At 44.4% G+C, this 14,327-nt stretch overlaps 1 protein-coding gene across 1 annotated transcript in view; it reads left to right on the top strand.

The window, feature by feature from the left end:
- Window positions 1-411: 411 nt before the first annotated feature.
- The window catches only part of TMTC4 (transmembrane O-mannosyltransferase targeting cadherins 4), a 1,375,572-nt gene continuing 1,361,656 nt past the window's right edge, over window positions 412-14,327 (top strand). Inside the window, exon 1 of the mRNA XM_069637004.1 lies at window positions 412-861. The gene's annotated coding sequence lies outside the window, so the exon portion shown is untranslated. The remainder of the gene's footprint in view (window positions 862-14,327) is intronic.

Raw genomic sequence — 14,327 nt, forward strand, 5'->3', positions numbered from 1 at the left:
TTTCTGTATCAACAACTTTTATCTACCCACTCAGACTCAGTATCTTAACGTGTACTTCGCAGACCATTTAAAGGAGCTTGGTGTACACATATATATGATATATTACCACTTCTGACCAAAAAGTTGGGGGTCTGTCCCAAAAACCTATAGGCAAGGCAGGACTACTTAAAAAGCAGTTTCACCTATTCCCTAAATGTGTAGGGTTTACATAGAAAAAAACGTAAACAAACATACAAATCAGATGACCGAAAAAATAAAAAAAAAAGAGCGCGCTTTATATCTTAAAACAAGTTGCGCGGACGCACCCACTCCTGCTGAAGCCGGTCGGGCATTAAAAGCAGAGAAAGAGATTTTCATGGACTACAGATCTCTATGGTAATTCCCACAACTTCCGGCCATCAAACAGAAACTAGCTTCCTACTTCCGGTTTCTAAAAATTCAGTGTCCATATGGAGAAACCTGACAATAGCTACTGGCATTCACGCACCCACTCGTATTATTTCACGTTACAGCGCTCTCATGTGCCTGGCTATTTTTTTTTGTCTTTAAGCTGCCGCTGCCCATCTCGGTTGGTGAGGTTATCCGGCTTTATCCATAGGCTGCAAGCCAAACTCTTGCACCCCCAACATTGTTTAGTGAACCCTTCAGGCGTCCAGTTTTGAAACAAAAGGCTTGAGTGTGGATGGGTTGCTTTTATGGGAACACACAGCCATGATCTCTTTCCACAGATCATTAATGCAAGTGTTGTGATGTGACAGCGATTGTAGCACAACTGCAAGGGAACATTAGCAAGTGCGCTGTACTGACACTGAATGGAACATTCTTTTTGAACAAAAATGGAAAACTGCAATTCCCCCCAAGGTAAGAAAACAGTTGTTTTAACAGACGCCAAAAATAGTTGTTTAAAAAAACAAATCTGTTGGTCACACAATTTAAGCATTTTGCTTGCATTTTAATAACATGGTCACGCAACGCAAATTAATGAAATGCAGAAGATCTGTGTTTATTTTTGTACGATCCCATTGTGATTAATAAAACACGGTCTACGGTGAATGGTAGAGGCATAGGGAGTGTCTATTCAATAGACACTTCCAGGAGTATAAGATATCGCTAGGAACGTTGACTCTAAAGTTACTTGGAATCGAGGACATATATTCATTTAAGCAGAACTTGGTAAGCTGATAGGATTTAGCGCGTTATGCTCCACATTTATTGTTAAAATGTGTAAATATTGCATTTGTGTAGCGCCCAAACCCAAGGGTATCATGGCGCTTAATAGACCGAGTAAGCGGCGAGTCAGAAACAACGTTCAGACCAAACAGCCTTTGTTTTGCCAGCTGGCGCTGACAGGGCTCTACGTCATGAGGTTCTATTTCTATATTGTGACTTGTGGCTGCTGCGCTTTTTTTTTTTACCTGTAGGCAGTCCTGTATGCTTTGGGCGGGGATTGTGGAAAAAGGATGACAACTAAGGTTGCACGCATGAGCGGTTTTAGTTTGCTCAAATCTAGGAGAATACCTAGCAGGTTTAAAACAATTGTTTTGAAAAGTTTTGTTTGCAGAAGTAACAAATGCCGGGAGGGCATTGATACTGTGTCTTGACACATATGACTGAACAACGTGACGAAGAGAGATGTTTGTCCCCTGTTTTGCACGAAAGAATGGTGGCAATAATTTTACCTTGGTCGGATTGCTTCAAGAATCTGATATTTCCCTGCACATAGGGCGTAACTTGGGGGCCGTGTGGAGTATGTAGGAATGCATCCCCCACGTACCCCCACCTCCGTGTTTAACCAGGATTTGGATTAGGGACGTCCGGTGTACGTTTGAGCGACAGCTGTCACGACTGATCTTCATCAACGCATTCTGCTGTGCTCTTAATTGTGTTTACGTTGAACCCGTAATGTATAGCCCAATTGCAAGTTAAGGGCTGCCTAGTAGACGCTAATTAATGGGAAATCCTACGTAAGAGTAAATTAGGGCCCTTTTGTTTGGTGAAAAAATCATCCAGGTAAGTGCTAATGTTGGGATTGTTACCTAACTTCTCACCACAGTGCAGGACAGGTTATGATAGAATGTATCTCTCTACTTCACAACTACCATATAGTGTAGTGTGTTGTGGTATGTGGTAACTGATTAATGGCCACTCTTGGTTTCGTAGTCAATAGCACTTTGCTTTTGGTGAGATGAGTTGTAGTCCTAAACACATTTCAATACGATAAGCCTTTCATGGCTGAAAAGCCAGGGTTTGGTGGAGGTGTTGGGCATGTAATCGGAATTCGTTTGTAATATGTAAAGCTTTGTTGGACTTTAGTCCTCTCTCTGTACACCTATACGACGGTCCATTGTCAAGTGTTTAACACCCCTACAGTCCCACGCCACCCAGCACGCCTGTTCTCTGTACTGGTATGTTTGTATTGGTGGAAATTAAACTTATCTTTACATTCTGATACTGGATAACTCAAGAGCTCTGGTTCTGCACATTTGACAGAAATTTGTTTAAATGGACTGATGCTAGATGACACAAGTGGGTAGTAGTTTACCAAGTGTACCAGCTTTACTGGCTTTTAACATGTTCTTACCCAGTAGTTACTTTGCATGCAGGCAACTATTGTGCACTTTAACCATCAATGTATATTGCCTCCTATTCTTTAGTTAGAAATGTAGTCATAATTACATCAGGAAAGATTCTGGCTAAGATGTGCCCCTTCCAGTAGATTATAACCCAAAAGACTGTGATCTGTCTTCTTTTTTCCCCATGACCATGGGGATTGGATCCCCTAGATGGTAGTTTGTGGTAAGTAAGGTTTATGCATGTGCATATTGCCAGATGTGTTCCCATTCTAAAAAGGCCCCAGGTTTATTTTGTCCCTGCCTGTTCTTAGCTTTTGTTATGATTACTTGACTTAATGATAATTGTTTTAACAACCTTGGAAATATGACACCCTGTGTCTGCCCTACCAAGATTCAAACCTGTGACTTGGAGATCACACACACAACTCTGTAGCAGGCTCTGAATCCACTGATCTTTGTTGACGTAATTGTCTTGAATACTGCATCTATCTGAACATACCATATGGTATTTGCTAATGATGCGTGGGAGTATTTTCTTTTTTTACCCAAGATTTTGAACTTCCCAAGTAGTTACTTGTGGAAGTCGGTGTAATTCGCTTATTTCAACATATGCACAGTTGTTTCTACATTTGGATAACAACTGATGGATTTCACATGAACACACTTTTTTTTATTATAGTGTTTGACTTACATGAAACCTTTCACTCCTTTTAAAAACATCCAACATCAGATAAAACATCAAATTAAAACGTCAGGATAAAACATCCAACAAAGAAAATCAAAACCAAACACACAATTTGCCATTCTTTAAATGAACGTCACTTCTTGCATACCAGAAGGGGGTTCAAACAGTCTCATTGGCTAGTCCTTGGAAAATGTCATCCAGAAATGTAATCAATGAGATGATCAGACTTAAGCTATCTCCGGCCATTAGTTTATTCCACCATTCATCAGGAGTTAACAAGGGCAGACTATTCAGGATTTTCCCAAGGAATAGCGTTCTCTTCTCAGTCAGCCCCAGACAGTCCAGAGTTAGATTGTACAATGACTCTTCCATCCCCGTCTATTACAGAACCTACAGCTTACATCCGGATCTTGCCAAATCCTCCTGTTTATCAAAATTTCCTTTGTGGGGAATAGGTTTAATCTAAACCTCAGAAATGTGTACCGGATAGAACTGCAGGGGAACAATGTAAGACATTTCAGGATTGAATTCTGAGGTCTGCATTCCACTTTGAAATTGCAGTTGATCGTCTATTGTTCTCTTGCTGGAATTGTGTCTATCCAATCCATTCTCCAAAGCTTGGTTTTGGTTGCATTCGGATTATTCGGCAGATCAAATTCCGAAGACCCCAAGTCCTTCAGGATTTCGGTACATGCTAAGCTCCATGTATTCAGTATGGGTTCACTGTTAGCCTCTAGGGCCTCTTTCAAGAGCTTAAACCCTCTCACTGGGGGTTCTATTCTACATTATTGCACACAGGGAGTTAAGACCCAGCTCGTATCGTATGACGGGCATTGGCATGCCTCTAGGCAAATCAAGCACTCTACGCCAACATTTCCCCTCCAAAAACATCCACCAGGCACGGTCCGTAGAGAGGAAAACCTCTGCTCCATGGTTGACGATAGTCACCACCTTGGCATTATAAAATTTGACCCCGGGATCAAAGAGAATTGGCCAAATCTTTTTAATTGGATCTGTGCTTGCGATGCTAGGTGTGTAACATTCTGTTTGAGTTGGACTATCCTGGTGCTGTCATTGAGGCTACCATTGACCAACATGCCCAGATACACAAAGGAGGTGGTCACCGCTATTTGCTCCCTGTTTAAACACCATACTGGTCAGATTTTTTTTTCCTCCCCACCACAGACTCCAGGATCAGAATTTTTGTCTTAGGGACATTAATCCTTAGTTTGTTGATTTTCAGATATTCTTGTACATCTCTCAGCTGATGTTGGAGGCCAATGGGCGTTCGGTCAATTAAGAACAAATCGTCTGCAAAAGGGAGATGCCCCGCTCGACGTCCATTGAGCCTGGGTGGGACGATCTTACCTTATCCAATGATAAGCCCACGTCCGATATATAAAATTTGAACAGTTCCGGTGCCAGAGGGTACCCCTACTTAATACTGCGCCTTGTGACTATCGAGTCCGAGAGGTGACCCCTGGCATCTAGCCTTTCTCTTGGGCTAGTCCCGGAGTAGAGGGACTGTATAGCTCATAGCAGGCCATCCGGGCAGCCACCCTTCCTTAACTTGTCCCTTAGCAGTTGCAGGTCAACCGAATCGAAGGCCTGTTCAAGGTCTACAAACGCCAGATATATTGGGTTTTTGTTTGCCAAGACCCTCGTCTTAAAAATATTCAGCAGGAACCCAATTTACAATGTTCCCGCCTGCTTGACGAAGCCTGATTGGTGGAGATCGAAGCTTGCTGATTCCGAAATCCGCTGCCTCAAACTCTTCAGCAGTAGTGCTGCATAGATTTTTCCAATGACATCCAGCAAGGCGATGGGCTGATAGTTTTCCAGATTGTCATGATTCCCCTTTCTAAACATCAGTACTATTTTATTGAGGTTTTCCAGGAATCCGGACCCTTCCCAAATTCCCAATCTTTTGAAAAAGGACCTCAAGAAAGTCAGTCCAAGGTCCTTTCTCTGACTTAAGCATATTAGTCAGGTTCTCGGGACCCAGAGCTCCTGAATTACTCGCCTTGGAAATTAAGTCGAATATGTCATCCCTGTCAAACCCCAAAGTCCATCAATTTGTTTCGAGCGATAAGGGTGTCCCAACCCCCTCACATTAGTCCCAAAGAGGGCAGTGAAGTGATCCACCCATCTCTGCTTGGGTACTGCTTTTACTTGGATCCCTTTAGGGTCCGACCCCACCGCGTTGATCAACTTCCACATCTCGGCTACATTTTTATTTCCCATCTGGGCTAGTATGGATTCGGAGTCAGACTGGTTCAACCTCCATTTATATGATCCCAGCCAATTGCGATATTGTTGGTGATGTTTTTGCAGCTTCACTCCCATTAAGTTACCCTTTACTAAGATCGGCTCTGAGGAACCTCTTTTCTTTCATAATGTCCCCATTGTATGTATCTATGGGAACAAATGCCGTCTTGGAGGTCCTACTGACCGGAAAGGAAATCTAGCAAGAGTCTAGGAAAGTTAATATCCTCTGCAGAGGGCAAACCTGGTGTGCCTCTATTGTTCCTTCCCCCCATAGTTTTATGTGGGGGGCCTCGATTTCTCTTGTTGACATTCATAGCCTTTTACGGCCCTGATTGACCTCCGGTGCAGTGGCAAAGATTTCTTTAGGTGGAGCCATGTTGGTCGCCCATCGTACACATAAGACGTTGTGGTCACTTCTTTCTGTGTCGCTGACTTCAAAGCCTCTAACATGTTTCAGAAGCATTTCGGTCACAAACACGTAATCAATTGTGTTATGCTTCCCATGACCTTTCCATGTAGTTTCCTCGGGATATCGCCCTCCACCTGGCCATTCGGTTTGTGAAAGTTTCCCATGGCTTTCTTGTGCCGACAACCCCATCTTGGAGTTCAAAGCCACACCTTTGCCCAAACCTGTCTCAAGATTCGCAATATTGAAATCCCGACACACTATGATTTCAGAGCTCGGGTTGTTTTCCAAGCATTTGTTTAAGGTGCCGGCAAAGGTGTCCATAAATGACTCTGCACCCTTCTCACCTCTTTTCCAATAGAGATTGCATATTATATATGCGTCCTTGCCTTGGTTATTGGCCACTTCAATGGAAACCATCTGAATGTAAGGATCCGGATGTTCAAACCCCAATACCGAAAGGCTGCCACCCAACTCTACCGCAATCAGTAAGCTAGATGATGGTCTCCCTTTAAGCCCCTTTATGGCTGCTTTCAAGGTGACAGAGTAACCTTCCATTAGGGGAGGATCAGATAGCCAGGTTTCCTGTAAACATATGACAAAGGCTTTATTTGCATGGGGGATTCCTAGGCCAAAAAGGTGCTTGAAGCCCCGGGTGTTCCATGAAATGACGCTGATTTCCCCCTCCCTAGTTGACATTTCATGCTACTTCGTTCATTTTTTAATCACCAGAGCCTCGGAGAGCCATGTCCACGAGGTCTGATCCTAGAGACCTCTGTTTAGCTTATCTCCAGCGTTTTACCTTCCTCTGTTGCTTTGCGGGCCCTTAATAATTATGACAAGGTCTCCAAGTTGGGCCTCCGTTTCAGGCATGGTTTTAGGATGGCTGTTTCCCATCAAGGCCCTACACCGGTGTGGTTCCTCTGTGCCCTCCATCAGAACCTCCTCCCTCTGGGTGGGGGCTAAGCGCCCTCTGCTTAGCAAATCCACATGCTTTGCTGGATTATCTGGTGCTCTATTTTTCAGTACTGTGGACTAATGTACCCGCTACAGGGATCTGTGTATCCCCTCCATGGTCAATGCTTTGAATCGTGGTAGATCCAGTCCAGCTCTTCATCCTTCCGAAGTCAATAAAATGACGAAAATTGAGTTGGGTAACAATAAACAAATGTCTATCAGTGCCAAGATAATCCTCTGGCAATTAAATGTTCTCTATAAATACACCTATTATGTCATGATGTAACCATTAAGTGAATTATCATAGATATTGGTATCTAACATGTATCTATAAAGATCTCTTACATATTGTCAGGGTCATTTAACATTTAAGTGTGTGTTGCATGCCAGATTTGTTAAACACGTAGTACTAGCAGGACACTAGCAATTGATAGTTCACTCTTGGCGAGTAAGAAATAGGGTTTTATGTGCATATGGAGAACAGCATGTGACAGAAGTTTGTTTCCTGGATAATATCTTTCAACTTAACATTTGTACCCATATTATTAGTTTAGCTTTGGAAAGACAACTATACAAAACCAAAAAATGGAATGTTGATGTAGAACTAAAAATGTGATAGAAGGAGATGTCTATTGCACGACTTGCACATTTTAGATGCAGAAACATACTAGAATCCTGGTTTCTCACAGTAACATGACTTGACCAGATGTGATGATGGGCAAATCACCACTGTGCCTTAATTTTCTTAGCTAAACAAATTTCTACCTCTTAGAAGTGATATTACGTTACCAATACTGAGAGATTCACTGATGCATGCTTTAACAAACGACAGTGTTGTGCATATAATAATATTTTCCACTTACAGTGCATACTGTATGCTGAATTGTCTTGGCCCAATCACGACAATGTGAGTAGTGAGCCATGATTCTCTCCTCCTAGATTAAGTGAAATGTAATGTAATGCGCTCTTCTGCCAATAAGGTTGGGCTCAGATCTGTAAGAAAGGAGGGCAGGGTGTGTTAGTTGGAGGGCGGGAAGGCAGATGCAGAAACTTTTGGTGTTTGTGGATGCAGGTCGAAAGTACCCATTACCTGAGTGTCGATATGAAAATCTCTAAATTGTTGGCGGTTGATACTGACTGGGCAGGTTAGCCATGTGTGCTTCCCCCAGATTGTGGAGTGCAAAAATTGACAGCATGTTTGTTGATAGATGCCTACGGTCTGAATTTGTTGCGTACATTAGACGTAGGCGGTCGTCTGTAGGAGTATGGGAGGTGTAAGTATGCAAGATTTTTTTCGTGAGGAGTTAGTTGAGGGATGACTGGGATGGAGAGTGGGGATGCGAGTGTTGTCACTTCCGTGATCTTGGTGGTAGATTTCACAGAGATTAAAGGTGCAGACCAGTGCCACGCAGGAGAGGTTGCACAAGCCAGCTTGGTTTTCCTCAGATGGTAGTGCCAAGAGTTTCGAAACATTATTTTCGTAAATTAGCCCGGAAGTTTCTGGTGCACAGATTTTAGTCGGTTGCTATTATTTTTAATTTCTTTCAAAGTAGTTGGTTAAAATGCCAAGTCTTGAGCTGTTTCCTGAAGGTCAGGTGGTTCTCCTCCAGGTGGAGCGGTTTGAGTAGGGCGTTCCACGGTTTTGTGGCTAGAACTGGAAAAAAAGAAACCACCTTGCTGTTTCTTTTTGAAGTTAGGCACTAGTGCAGCAATGCTCCATCTAAGTTTTTTGGAAGGAGTGAAGTGTTGAAACTTACTTCAGAAGGAGGAAGAGCCTTCTCCAGGGAACAAATGGTAGGCATTGGACAATGTTTTGAAATGCACCCTTTTTGTGATGGATGGCTTCTGTAGCGTATGTAAAGCTGGCGTGATATGTTCAAATTTGCTTCATTCTGAAAAGTATTCTTGCTGCTGCGTTTTGGACTCTTACTGCTGACAGTAAGTGTGTGATGAGGGTAGCGTTATGCCCTGACGCTGCGTACGTATCTTCCACCACGTTCCCAATAGGACTACTTTTGGTTTGAGTGGCAGGGTTTTCCCCGTAATCTCTCTTATGTGCCCTAATACCTCTTTCCAGAACAATACTGCCTTCGGGCAGGGCCACCACATATGGTAGAGGTCTCCTTTCTCACCACAATATCTCCAGCAGTCAGGATGGTATTTAGCTTTTATTTTGTGTTGGCAGTGGGGGGACATGTACTACATATAGCACAGTTTACAGGCCGATTCCTTGATCGTTGTGCATTTAGAGGTTTTGTGTGCTCTTGACCAGATCTTACCCCATTCTTCCTCTGAAGTCGCTTCCCCTGTATCCTTCTCCCAGTTAGTTATATACAGTAGTTTGTCCCCCATTTGTGCCTTGTCTAATAGCTTGTATATTTTGGAGACTCCTTTCGTGGTTCCCCCTTCCTGCATGGTGAGTTCAAGTCCGGTCAGGGTTCTAGTGCCCGCCTTCTTTACCTCGGGGTGGGTGATCCAGTGTCTGATTTGTAGGTATTTAAATCTTTCTTCCTCGCCGATCCCGAATTTTCGTTTACATTCCTCGAATGATAGCGGGCCCCGCTCTGGTACATGTCTGCTAGGGTCAGGTCCTCTGCATCTGTCCATCCCTCCAAGAATATGGCTTGTAAACCTTGGATGAATTTGGTGTTGTTTGCTAGTGGGGGCCCAGTGTTCGCCTGATTTTGTTCCCCCTCCCATCGCTTTGACCCAGCTACGGAGGGATGTTTTTGTTGTTTCCCCACAGTTGACCTCTTCTTTCTCGTTCTCGGGTGCTGAGAGTGCGCACGACTTTCAGGGAGATCAAGGTGGCCTCCTGCTGTATCTGGCACCACTCGCTTATTCCGTACTGCCCCGGCCATTTCAGCATAGGTACTACGTGTGCTGCCTTAATATATCTTTTGGTGTCGGGAACCCCCATGCCACCTAGGAGGGGAGGCCGTATCATGATTTTGTTTTGGAGCCTTGACCTTTTACCCTGCCACATGAAAGTGGATATAGCCGTTTGCAAGATTTGGGACTTTCGGGGTGGTATATCTACTGGTATCGACCTGATCACATAGAACAGGCGGGGGAGGAGGGTCATCTTTATCGCTGCAATTCTGGCAAACCTGGACAGTTCTTGGACGTCCCATTTGCGCACGTCGTCTTGTAATTGCTTCCATAGGGGATTGATATTTGTCCTATATATGTTCCCCACATCTCGCATCAATCGTATTCCCAAGTATTCTAACAATTTATTTTTCCCACACTAGGGGGTGTGTTCTTTCTAGCTCGTCTATCGACCCACTCTCTTCCATTATGTTCAGTGCTTTTGATTTTTGCATAGTTTATGGCAAAACCGAAACCCCAGCGAACTCCTGTAGTTTTAGCATAGCTTTGGGCAAAGTACTTTGGGTATTCTTCATAAATAGCATGAAGTTATCTGCGTATAGCGCAATTTTATGTATGGTTTCCCCTCATTCCACCCCCTCAATTCCCTGGTCTTGTCTAATCTGTACCGTGAATTGTTTCATTGCCATTGAGAAAATTAGAGGGGGAAGTGGGCAGCACTGATGTGTGTCTCTCCGTATGTCAATCTGTTCCAGGCTTTGCCCTTTAATCAGGAAGCTTGTTGAGAGGATTTGAAAGTTTGCAAGCACCATTCTAGTGAATTCCGGGCCACATCCAAACACTTTCAGATACTCCCAGTTCAGGCTGTCAAAGGCTCGTTTGGCATCTAATGCAGCTATCGAGAAATCTTGGCCTGTTCTAGTTCCCAGCTCGATAATGTCAATGGCCCTTCTCACGTTGTCCTGGGTATGTCTTCCAGTGATAAACCCTGCCTGATCTTTGTGTATGATTCGCGGGAGGATCTTCCCCAGCCTAGTTGCGAATATCTTAGCATATATCTTAGTGTTAGTGTTTATAAGTGCGATGGGGTGATAGCTGGCGCATTCAGTGGGGTCTTTCCCCGGTTTCAGGATTAGTATTGTCGTGGAATTCCCATGTCTGGTGTGACCGATGCTTCTTCCCTGTAGTTGTTAAAAAAGCCTTGTGAGTGGTGCTAACAGTTGGGTGCAAAACGTTTTGTAGTAGCCGTTCCCTAACCTGTCATGGCCTGCAGATTTATTTGCTGGGAGCGTTGAAATTGCGTTGCTAACCTCTTGGGCTGTTATCTTACTCCCTAGTGTGTCCCTTTCTTGCTCGGTGATCTGGGGGAGGGATGTCGCTGACCTATAGGAGCTTTGCCTCTTTGGGCGAAATTTTCTTTTTTTAGTAGTTCTTCGTGGTATTGCATCATTATTTCTTTCTTCCCATTTTCCTCTGTACACGGTACTCCCTGGTCGTTTTTAAGCTGGGTTATATAGTTGCGGGATTTCTGTTTCTTTAGTTTAGCAGCTAGCAATTTATTCGCCTTTCCTCTCTGTAGTATGATTGTTTTGTGTGCAGTAATGTTTGTTCTACTCATGTGGGCTTCTAATTGAGCGCTTGTCTTCCGTAGTGTTCGGAGTGATTTTTGCGTGTGTCTGGCTTTGTGTTGTTTTTCAGCCTTGCTTACTTCCTTTTCAAGTTTTTGTGTAGTTAGGGCTCTCTCCCTATTGTACGCTACCGTTTCCCTGTTGTCATTTTTTTTTAAGTAGTTGTTTATTGCCCCCTCCATGTGCGCTCTAAGTGCAGTGTCCCTCAGTATCATTTAGTTCAGCCTTCAGCGTGGCTGCCTCCTCCCCGTCTCCCCACCCTCTTCGATGTTCACTATCACTGGTGCGTGATCTGAGAGATATTGTACCCCTATTTCAACTTTCGTCACCTGTGGAATTGGGGTAGCCGTGACTAAGATCATGTCGATTCTTGAGTATCCCCTGTGTACTGCTGAATAGTGGGTGTATTCCCTGTTCTCTTCTTGGAAGAACCTCCATGTCTCAATTACTCCTGGGTCCCGAAAGAGTTTGCCCAGGGCTTGTCTATTTTTATCATCCACTGCTGTGGCTGGGAGAGTATTGTCTAGGGTCATGCAGTTGAAGTCTCCGCCTATTATTACTTGGCCTTTGCACCCCTCCCCCTCCCAGTTTCTGCAGTATTTCACCTATTTTTTTTTTTTGTAACGTATTTTGACATTTGCTCAATTGCATACGAGTATTAACAGTTAACACGTACTAACACAATGAACAGTTAACCAAAACAGTCTTCATATTATGCAATAGTGTTCTCAACATTTAGTTTGGGCGGGGGGTATAGAGGGCTGACAGTTTGGGTGTTGGAGGGGACCCAGGTCGGGCGGCTCCTGATGCTTGGATGGTCCTTAGTTCAATTATATTGGTTTGGGTGGTCTTCTCAAGGGGGCTTGTGGTCGGCAGCGAATTGTATGTCTCGTAGAAGGGCCTTCCATGAATCGAGAGTGTCATTCGTGTTATCCCCACCTGTATTGGCTCCGTCTTGCCAGGCTCTGGTCTCTGCTTCCGTCCATCTTTCCAGCTCTTTGATCCAGCGTTTGTGTCTAGGGCCTCCTGGTGACTTCCATGCCATTGCTATAGTTCTCTTTGCGAGGATGCAGGCGATGTCCATCAGCTTGACTACGTGCTTGTATTTGCTCACTCTGGGATGAGCGCCTAGTAAACATTCTTTTGGGTTCCACTCGTATCTGGTTATCCCAGCTTCTGTGCAGGTCTGTTTAACCCTGGGCCAAAAATGTCATTGTCTTGGTACAAGTCCAGAACATGTGGATCAGATCTGCATTTTCCTTTTCGCACCAGGGGCATTTTGCCGATGTCTGTTTGTTGAAACTGGCCACTCTCTGTGGGGTCATGTATGTCCGATATAAGACGTTCAATTGTATCTGCCTGAATCTGGCGTTACTAGACCCCTCTTTGGAGTAGAGTAATACTCTTTCCCATTCCTTGTCCGTCAGCGTAATTTCTAGGTCTGATTCCCATTTTTCCTTCAGTGTTGCACTTTTGGGGTTGGGTTTGTCCATCAACAAACTGTAGAGCCGGGTTACTGGTTTCCAGCCATCTGTGAGGCCATGCATCTCCTGCAGAAGGGGGTCTGGGGTAGGTTCCTCCGGCCAGTTGCTCCTTTTCTTCTTGGCAGTCTTTCTGAGTCGATGGTACCATAGAAACTGACCACTCCTGAGTCCCTTGTTTGCAGTGATGCAAACTCTCTGAATTCGCCCTCATCGAACATGTCTCCCCATGTATAGATTCCAGCTCTTTCCCAGCTTCTCACTACTGTGAGATCTTTCTGGGCTTTGCATGCGTCTACCAGGATGGGGTTATTGGGGGAGTAGGGATGTTTTAGTTGCAGGATAAAGCAGGTTCTGGACCATATCTGCCTGCCTAGTTTTGCAATAATGGGGACGTCTTGCGTCTGCTTCAGTGGATTCCAGAGTGCCTCTTTAGGGAATATCTTGGAGGGTATTTGTCGCAATAGCCCTGATTCGGCAGTCGATTCGTCTGAAAGCCACCTCGTCACGTGGCTGAGCTGTGCCGCTAAATAGTACATTTGGAGGTCAGGGAACTGTATCCCTCCTTCTTTGTAGGGTAGCGTAAGAGTAGTTAAAGACAATTTATGCCTGGATGGTCCCCATAGGAAGTCCCTGATTAATGTTTCCAACTTTTTGAAGAAAGGTGGTCTGATGTATTGGCAGATGTTTACAAAATAGTACAAGAATCGAGGAAGGACTATCATTTTGACAATTGCTGCTCTGCCCATCATTGCAAGTGGTAGTTTTGACCAAAATTTCATGGATTTGCGGAGGCCTTTTATTACTGCTTCAGTATTATGTTCGTGTGTGAGCTACAGGGTGTGCTTCATGTTGACTCCCAGGTATCGGAACATTTCAGGTTGCCATTTTATCCCAACATTTGGCAGATCGGTTTTCTTCAAACCCCTGAGTCTGGCCAGTGGAAACGCGCAGCATTTTAGCCTGCTGAATTTAATCCCAGAGTAGTGTGCGTAGTTGTCAAGGACATCTAATGTGACTTGTGCGTTGAGATGAGGGCCTTTCAGATATAGGAGTGCGTCATCTGCGTATAGTGATATTATGGAGTGATCATTGCCCATCCTTATGCCCACATCGAAGAACTGTTTCCTGAAATAAATAGCTATTGGCTCTAGGCCTAAGATGTGTAACATCGGCGATAATGGGCGTCCTTGCCAGGTGCCCCGTTGTATTTTCCAAGGTTTGGATATTGTTCCACTGGTTTTCACTCTTGCTACAGGTGAGTTGTAAAGTACCTTGACCCATCTCACAAAGCCTTCACCAAAGCCAAACTCCCTCAGCACCTCGATCAGCCACTCCCAGAATATGGAATCGAAGGCCTTGATGGCGTCAAGCGAGAGCACTGCCAGATCGTCATCTCTCGTGTAAGTCTCTGCCATGATGTGTTGAAACCTTCTCAGGTTGGCTGTGGTGTTGCGTCCCGGGACAAAGCCTTTTTGGTCTTCGTGGATTAGGGTT

This window comes from Ambystoma mexicanum, chromosome 7p (genome assembly GCF_040938575.1).
Source record: "Ambystoma mexicanum isolate Mex_15411 chromosome 7p, UKY_AmexF1_1, whole genome shotgun sequence".
Taxonomy (NCBI): domain Eukaryota; kingdom Metazoa; phylum Chordata; class Amphibia; order Caudata; family Ambystomatidae; genus Ambystoma; species Ambystoma mexicanum.